This window comes from Varanus komodoensis, unplaced genomic scaffold (assembly GCF_004798865.1).
Source record: "Varanus komodoensis strain SLA01 unplaced genomic scaffold, ASM479886v1 scaffold85, whole genome shotgun sequence".
NCBI classification, from domain to species: domain Eukaryota; kingdom Metazoa; phylum Chordata; class Lepidosauria; order Squamata; family Varanidae; genus Varanus; species Varanus komodoensis.
Genome location: NW_025336543.1, coordinates 1,141,334 through 1,149,057, shown reverse-complemented (window position 1 = coordinate 1,149,057; position 7,724 = coordinate 1,141,334). Strand labels below are relative to the sequence as shown.

Sequence of the window (7,724 nt, the reverse complement as noted above, 5' to 3'; positions counted from 1 at the left end):
GTACTGGCTCCGAGAAACTCCACTGACATTTCTTCCTTTTATTTCGAAACTCCCAAACCGCGCAATCGTTGGTGTATAACCTCCACCCGTCGGCGAGCAGAGTTCGCCTTTAACACACTTGCGTAAGGAACTCAATGCAGCAACTGGCGCTCGGCAACGAGGGGTCAAGGCGCGTCCTACTTTTCCACCAACGGGGTAGTACCCTCTCCTACTAGATCACGCGCCCTTCCCCCTCCGAAAAAATACACTTCCCAGAATGCCTTCAGCCGAATCCGCTCCTCCCTCCTGCGAGCACGTCTCCCTAGCGTGGCAGATGCGTGCGCCTCCTCCAACCGGGCGGTCCCTTATTGGCTCCTGGAGCCTCTTGCGATGATGACGCTCCAGGGCAAAGGGGAGGCGACAGGGGAGCCGCAGGAGGAGTGAAGGCGGCCCCCACGGCGGAAAGAAGGTGGAGGGGGCGGGAATCCCGGAGGCGCCGGCGGCACCGTGGGGACTCCCTGCCTCCGTCCCCCTCAGTGTCGGACACAGCTGGACGGCGGAGCAAGGAAGCGCCTGGTAAGGAGAATAGGCAGCAGCGCGGAGCCCTGGGTTGGGGTTTGAGGTTTGGCCCCTGAGGTGCACGGGCCGGGGGGGGGGGCGGTCCTTGACCGGCTGCCCCGTCGAGTGACCTAGGCCTCTGCGACTGACCCTCCGTGCTCCAGGCTGCTCTGTAGGCCACGGAGGCACTCAGGTGCGCGCCTCTCGGTCTGTTGACCTCGGTTTCCTCCTTTTGGGCTGTTGCTGCTGACCTTGGACAAGTCACTTATTTTCTCCAGGTGTAATGATCAGTACCTTTAAAACTCGCACAGCCCATGAGGGTTTCTTTTAAAATCAGAGTGCTACATTAATTAATTAATACACCTGCATCATTTAGTTATTCGAGCGTATTACATTTTATAATAAAAGAAATGAATAATGGTATTTAAAATCTATACCCACAAAGTCTTATACCCCTTTTAAATAGCTGCTTTGTGGGGCTTTAAGAAAATAAAACGGAAATAATGTCTTAGGGTAGGTTTTAAGAATGTTACAATTTTATTTATTTTATATTTGCATCTGTAGCTTAATATACAATTTCTAAGTAGTTTACACTAAAATATATATGTGGTACAATATAAAGATAATACATAATTATGGGATACATTTTTGTGGGCTGTAGGCTGTCCCTCAGGAGGTTAAACCAGAAAGTTTATAGCAGACTACTATTCCTCATTCCCACCTCCCACTCTAAAGTAATTAATGCTGCAATCCTGAAAAGTCCTTTTCAAAGTAATCTTCATGGGACAGTGGGAATGTATCTGAATGCATGTAGGCAGTAATGGAATAATGTGTACACAAAGTGTAGGTAATTTCTATATACATTGGGATAGTCTTCATTGTGAGCCATCTCTTTCAACAAAGAGTGCTGGAAAGAAACTACTTATTTCTAAAAATACTTCACAGCTGTTAGATGAAGGACTTGGAAGATGGATATGTTAAATTGGTTTCTGGTTGCAATCCTGTATACACTTACTTCTGAGTAAGACCCATTAAATTATGTGGACTTCTGTGTAAACATAGGTGGTTCTCAACTTTTCTTATGATTTTTTGGAGGCCAGCTTAAAAATTTTATCTGCACATGCTACAAGGAATGTCAGTCATTCAGCTGTATGCTAAATGCAACTTAAGTAATAATTCGGGTAATAAATTGAAATGTGTGAGAAGATGTAGATGTGACATGAGAATCATTTTAGTGAATAGAGTGTCCAGAATTGGTCCAAAATTGACCTTGGTTATGGATTTCCTGACTTGCTTTGGGGATGACAGTATCGGCGATGTGGTACCAACTCATATGTCTGTGCTTGGCTTATGGGAGGAATATGCAACATTTATAAATGGCAGCTGCTCCAGTGTATTCCCAAATATATAATGCTACTTTGCTCCAAAATTTAACATGTTAGTGAGTCTAAATACCTCTTCTTTAAGGTTTGCATTTTAGAGATCTTTCTCTGAGAATATGCAAGACTAAAGTTTGGAATATGTGTCACCTTGAGAGAATAAGCCTAACTAAACTGTATAGAACTTAACAAAAGTAAGCATGCATTTCATATTATTCCATCCACTTATAGGTAAGATTGCCGATTCCATGAAATTAATCATTTTAATTGGTAATACAAAGGCTGTGCTAGTGTGGCATTTTAGGAGGCAAAAACTGCATTCCATTGTGTATACCAATTTGGATGTAACTCTACATGGATTAGATAGGATTGTGCTGTAGGTTGCTTATTAAAGCATAAGCTGTACTGGTTATAAGACTAGATGGGATAATTTGTGAAGTGTTTCATACTTGGAATGAGCAGTACACAGGTTTCATAATATTAGTAGTTAATGTATATTGTGCTGTGCCGCAAGGAACTCAAGTCATGTGTATACATAGGAAGGGGACTCTCTTGCCAAACATTTGCTCATGACACAAGCCAAGTAATTCTCCCAAAGGTTTAACTCTATCTCAGGCCTAATTCCTGCTGAAGTGATACACTTGGCTGTAGCACATACAGAGATTGAATATGCCTCTATTTAAAAATAAAACAAAACCCCAAACACTCACCACTCCAAAGGAAAAGCAGTGTTGCTTGTTTGTTTATTATTTCAATTTATATGCTGTTACAATAGCCCATGCCTGGACTCTCTGTGTGACTTACAACAGTTTACAGAGAGGTTCTATGCATAGCCTTCTCTCTGACATATTAACTTGCTCTACATTTGGCTTGTTTGCCTAAAGGACCATTAAGGCATGAGAGCTCTCACCTGCAGTATGAAATCTTCCTTTTTTTGGGTTACATTTATACCTTTCCTCCAAGGAACCCAAGTTGATGTGTATGATTCTTCTCTCCCTTTTATCTTCACAACTCTGAGGTAGGTTGGGCTGAGAGTCATTGATTCCTGTTGTTACCCACCTAACTTCATGGTATTGTAGTGACCAGAGCCTGGCTCTCTGCAGTCCTCACCACTACACACCACTGGCTCAGCCCAGGCACAGGTTTACAAACTTAGTAAAAAGTAGACAAAACCTTATGCCCTCCAGGTATGTTAGATTACAACTACCAGCAAGTTGGAAAATACAGTCTTAACACATTTGGAGGGTACCAGGTTGCAGGGTATAATTTCCAGGGTACCAGGGAAGCAGTTAGGAAGCACGGAGAGTTGTTGGTGAGGTATTAAGTGCTCTCTGCTTGCCTTCTGCTTCCTTTTAACCTCATTTGAGACGTCACTTCATCATTTGAGGTGATGTCCCATATCAATAATTAAAGAGGGGACAGTTTTGTGTGGGATTTCTTGGGATCTTCCTTTGAAATGTGCACATCTCAATGGTGCCGGTAAGCAATCCCATTTTATGTATGAATGTTCCACCTGAAGTAACCAGAGCAACATTAAACATTATTTTAAAATTATAAAGAATAAATTTATAATAATTTTATTATTTTCAAAAATGCAAAGTTATGTGCAACCAATTCTCCCCAAGCAAAATAAAATAATATGCAGATCTTATGTTATTACAGTAGAAAGAGCGGTCTATTAAAGGCTTGATCAAACAAAAGTTTTTACTGTAACTTTTGTTAAATTTTATCTAGCAGTGACATGCAGCATTGTTCTGGTGGCTTTTTCTTCCTTGGGAAACTTGAATTTTCAGTATCTGTCACTGATGTTTCTTTGAATTGGGTCTTAATTGCACACATGAAGGCCAAACTGTGGGTTGGTTCAGGAAGACTTAGTTTTGCACATTTTGAAGACTTCAGTCATAAGCTAGTCTAGTGGAATCTAGGCCTAGTACTTCAGTTGTATTGCTACAGCACTTTGATACCTAAAGAATAATATGTATGCGAATTGTATACCAGCACACTTACTGAAATAAAATGTCTACGTATTTCAATAAAAGTTTGACTTGTGGGTGTAAGATTGCATGTGACTCTGTTACTAAGCATAATCTCCATGTATGTAATCTTCACATACCTAACAAAGCTGCATAAAGGTGACTTAGCATGTTACACAAAAGTGGTGACTTGAACTATGGGCAAATTGTCTCTTCTAATTTTTAGAGTTGTTCACCTTGCAGACTAATGCACTTCCTCTCTGTGACAAAGGTAACAGTGGCAGTGAACAAGTCTGACTGGTATGCTGCATAGAAAGCTAACACTTATCCTATGTTATAATAATGAGAAAGATAAAAGTGACTTGATTCTGGACTTGGTCTTGGTGGAATGCATTGCAACATATATTTTAACAGGACTATTAGAGCAGCAAAGAGAGTTAATGATTAATATTCTATACCAGTGCCTTTTTCAGGCCCAGGAGGAAGTTTCTTTTCACAGAAGCTGTAGAGGCCACATTCTAGTTGTGGGCAGTGCCAAAGGTGAAGGGATCAGACTCCCCCCCCCCCATTCAAAATATAAGTATATTTCAGCACAAAATATACTTTTAATGCTACTGTATTAGACTTCTGATACAGAAGTGCAATGGATTTGTTTTAGTAGATTTATTCTTGTAGAGTAAAACTAGTTGTTTGCTAAAGCTAAGGGATGTGCTACTTACAGTTGCAAAAGATGGTGGTAGAGTAAATTTGAAAGGAAGGTCCCAGTTTCAAAAAGTATGAGGCAAAGGACTCACTAGATGCCACTAGCCACTAGATGCTGTCCTGATGGGCATAGGATAATTTGGATCCCTAGCCCTAACCTTAAAGAAGTGCTCCAAGGTTGGACCTGAGACTTAAAATTTAGAGTGTTCTGTTTCCCTCTTGATAGCTGGTTTAGTTCTTTCCATGCCAACTGTGGCTCAAGGGTCATAAGACCAGACTTGGAGCTGGCATTAGGGCATTCTGGGGAGTGGGGAGGGGATGGGTGAAGGACCCCAATTCTATGATGAATGTTCATAGAGCTTCCAGTTCCTCTTCCCATCTGCCATTATAAACCATCAGATGGCTGGAATCAACCATATAAACATTTTGGAAGCATCTGTGCACTACATACCCTCTGTTGGATGCCTGTAATCCTCTGACTTTGGAGAGTTCTAGGCAGATAAGTTGGTTGGCACCCTAAACATGTTAAAAGCCTGTGTGGTTTTGCTGTTAGGGGCTGGTGCTTTCTGTGCTGCTAATCAGTCTTACAGTTGCAAGATCAATGATTTAATCTAGTATCTTTTGGCAAGCATTATGGTTTAAATAACAGAATTGCTGAATCAAATGAGTTACAATCATTTGACTTGAAAGGAGAAGGAAGGAAGATTGCTGAGAATTCCTGTGGTTTTGTTCACAGTCTTAGTGCTATAAAAAGTGTTAATTTGTGAACCTCCTGTTTGCTTAGTGGCCTTGTTTGGCAGTAACATCAGTAAGTGTAGCCAGGAAAAGAGACATGTATAGTATATAAACTGCTTACTAGTAGTATTGAAGCCCCATTGGGATAAAGTTTAGAAAGAATACTTCTTGCAACTATATTTAAGTGTTTGCACTCAAATTAGTTTCAGAAGTCATACTCACTCCATTTTTAAAGAGGTGTTTCTGTTCACACATTTATTTATTTATTTAAAACATTTATATGCCATCCTTCACTATTGTGTCTCAGGACGGCTTACAAGATTAAAAGCAATAACCATAAAACCAGTCAGTAAAACGATGCAATAAAATTACCAAGACCAATACAAATGAATCTAATCAAAACAAAACAAAAGCAACTGTGAACTGGTAAAAATGCTAATTTTTAAAATAATGATTAAATAAAAAGGTTTTAAGGTGGTGCCGAAAAGAATATAGGCTCTGAAAGGATCCTAAGACCTCATCACAGTAGAAAAACATTCAGTCCAGCTAAAGAACATGCACTTCGGATATACTGCTTTTCATATATGAACAGGTTTCCTGATTTACTTGAAGTAGCTTTGCATGTAAAAATATGGTTCCTAAGTCTATGAACTTCATTTGCTTATCTAATCATGCAATAAAAAGATATACAAAAAATGCTGATTTTGTATCTTGTCAAGCTTACTTTGTCCTGTTGGACAGGTTCTGCTTGTGTCCTTGGATCAAGATGACTAGAACAAGATTTCTACATATATTTACCTGTATAATTGCAGGATGGCTGTCAGCCATATGACTAGTTATACAACATGGCTTAGGATAATGGCACCTTTGGACCAACTAAATGCACAAGTATTACTAGCTTAGTAATAGTGTCACATTTAATGACACTATATTACCTAGTAAACTAACAAATGCAATAAAGCAAAGGATTATAGGGTACATGTATTAGAAAAAATTGATTTGGAGGTCTAGTGCTGTTTTGAGTACTTGATTCCTTAGGCATGTTACAGAGGAATTTTGCACTGTAAAGTAAAGGGAAAGTCTGCTTGGCGGCCAATAAAATTTTGCTTTGGATAGGTAGGTGGAGTTGTGGTTTGCATCCAGAGAAAAAATTAACTGTGAGTCTGTAATCTCATCTACAGAGGGAATATCAAGCTCAATTTTTCCTGAGCTGGGTTAAAGTAAAGTCATCTCCCTGGTGTTCTATTTGTCAAGATTATAGGGTAAGAAAACCTTTAAACTTAGAGGATTTGCCTATCATACAGCAGATGATCTTTTCTGTGTCGTGTGTTTTGTCTCAGTTTGTTTGAATGTAATATTTAGTTGGTAGTTTAATTTCTTAAGCTGCAGTCCTTGGAATCATTGCTATGAAGTAAAATTTGACGAACTTTTGAGTTAATGTGGATAGATTTGGACTGTTGGTGCAATTTTCCCAACAAATAATTTAAACCATAAAATAGGGTTTTAAATCTGTTGACTTGTAAAACCGCTTTTTCCATACTTTAAAGATGTAATAGTTTTGTATTGTCATGGAGGTTTGAACTTCATTGTCCTTTTGAGGTTATTTTCCCTCCCCTCATCAGTTTTTAGTCCTCTACTTGATATCTAGGCCTTGATATCTAGGCCTTCTACTTGATATCTAGGCCTTCTACTTGATATCTAGGCAAGCCAGAGGGGAGAAACATAAAGGAGAAAGAGGTCCTGAAAGGGATTCACTTAATACATTCCCTATTAAGTGAGCACAGCATTTCCACTTCTGGGAACAGAGGAAGAAGTATTTTTCATATTGTGAGTGCATACTTGTGAAAGACCAAAAAATGCTTAAAAGTTATGGAGACATTTGTGCAATTATTTCAGGCCAATTGAGAAAGGGTTGCAGTCAGTGGGAAAGAAGCTGAGATGAGGAGACAAGATGGTTTCCGCTAAGAAAGGATGGTGGGATATGGACTGAAGGGCTAAGGGGGAAGGAAGGGGAAAAGACATGGTTAGCCTGCTCATCTGTTGGACATGCCACAAACAACCCACACTGTGTAGATTATTCACAGGTTAGTTTACTATGATGTGTGAATGAGGCCATAGTCTGTTGTTGGATTAATCCATGAAGGCCTCTTAACCAAAAATCCTCTGTTTGCAGGACATAACAGGCTATGGCTGAGACTGAATATACAAATCTCAAGTGCTGCAGTCCATCGAGGTCTAAAAAAGCCAAGCTGGGCTGCTTTGATTGTGTGACAAACAAGTAACAATTCTGCCCTCACTGTTTTTAGAGAACCTTACATTCTCTACTTTTCTCTGAATGTGAGGAATTTCAGGCCTGTTGATCTGAAGGCAGCCACCTACTTCAAGAGTTTAAACCTGT

General features: G+C 39.8%; 1 protein-coding gene across 2 annotated transcripts in view; it reads left to right on the top strand.

The window, feature by feature from the left end:
- The first annotated feature begins 402 nt into the window (after positions 1-402).
- ADIPOR2 (adiponectin receptor 2) overlaps positions 403-7,724 on the top strand; it is a 40,416-nt gene continuing 33,094 nt past the window's right edge. Inside the window, exon 1 of one of the 2 annotated variants that reach the window (XM_044416982.1) lies at positions 403-555. The gene's annotated coding sequence lies outside the window, so the exon portion shown is untranslated. The remainder of the gene's footprint in view (positions 556-7,724) is intronic. The other variant, XM_044416981.1, reaches the window with a different exon arrangement.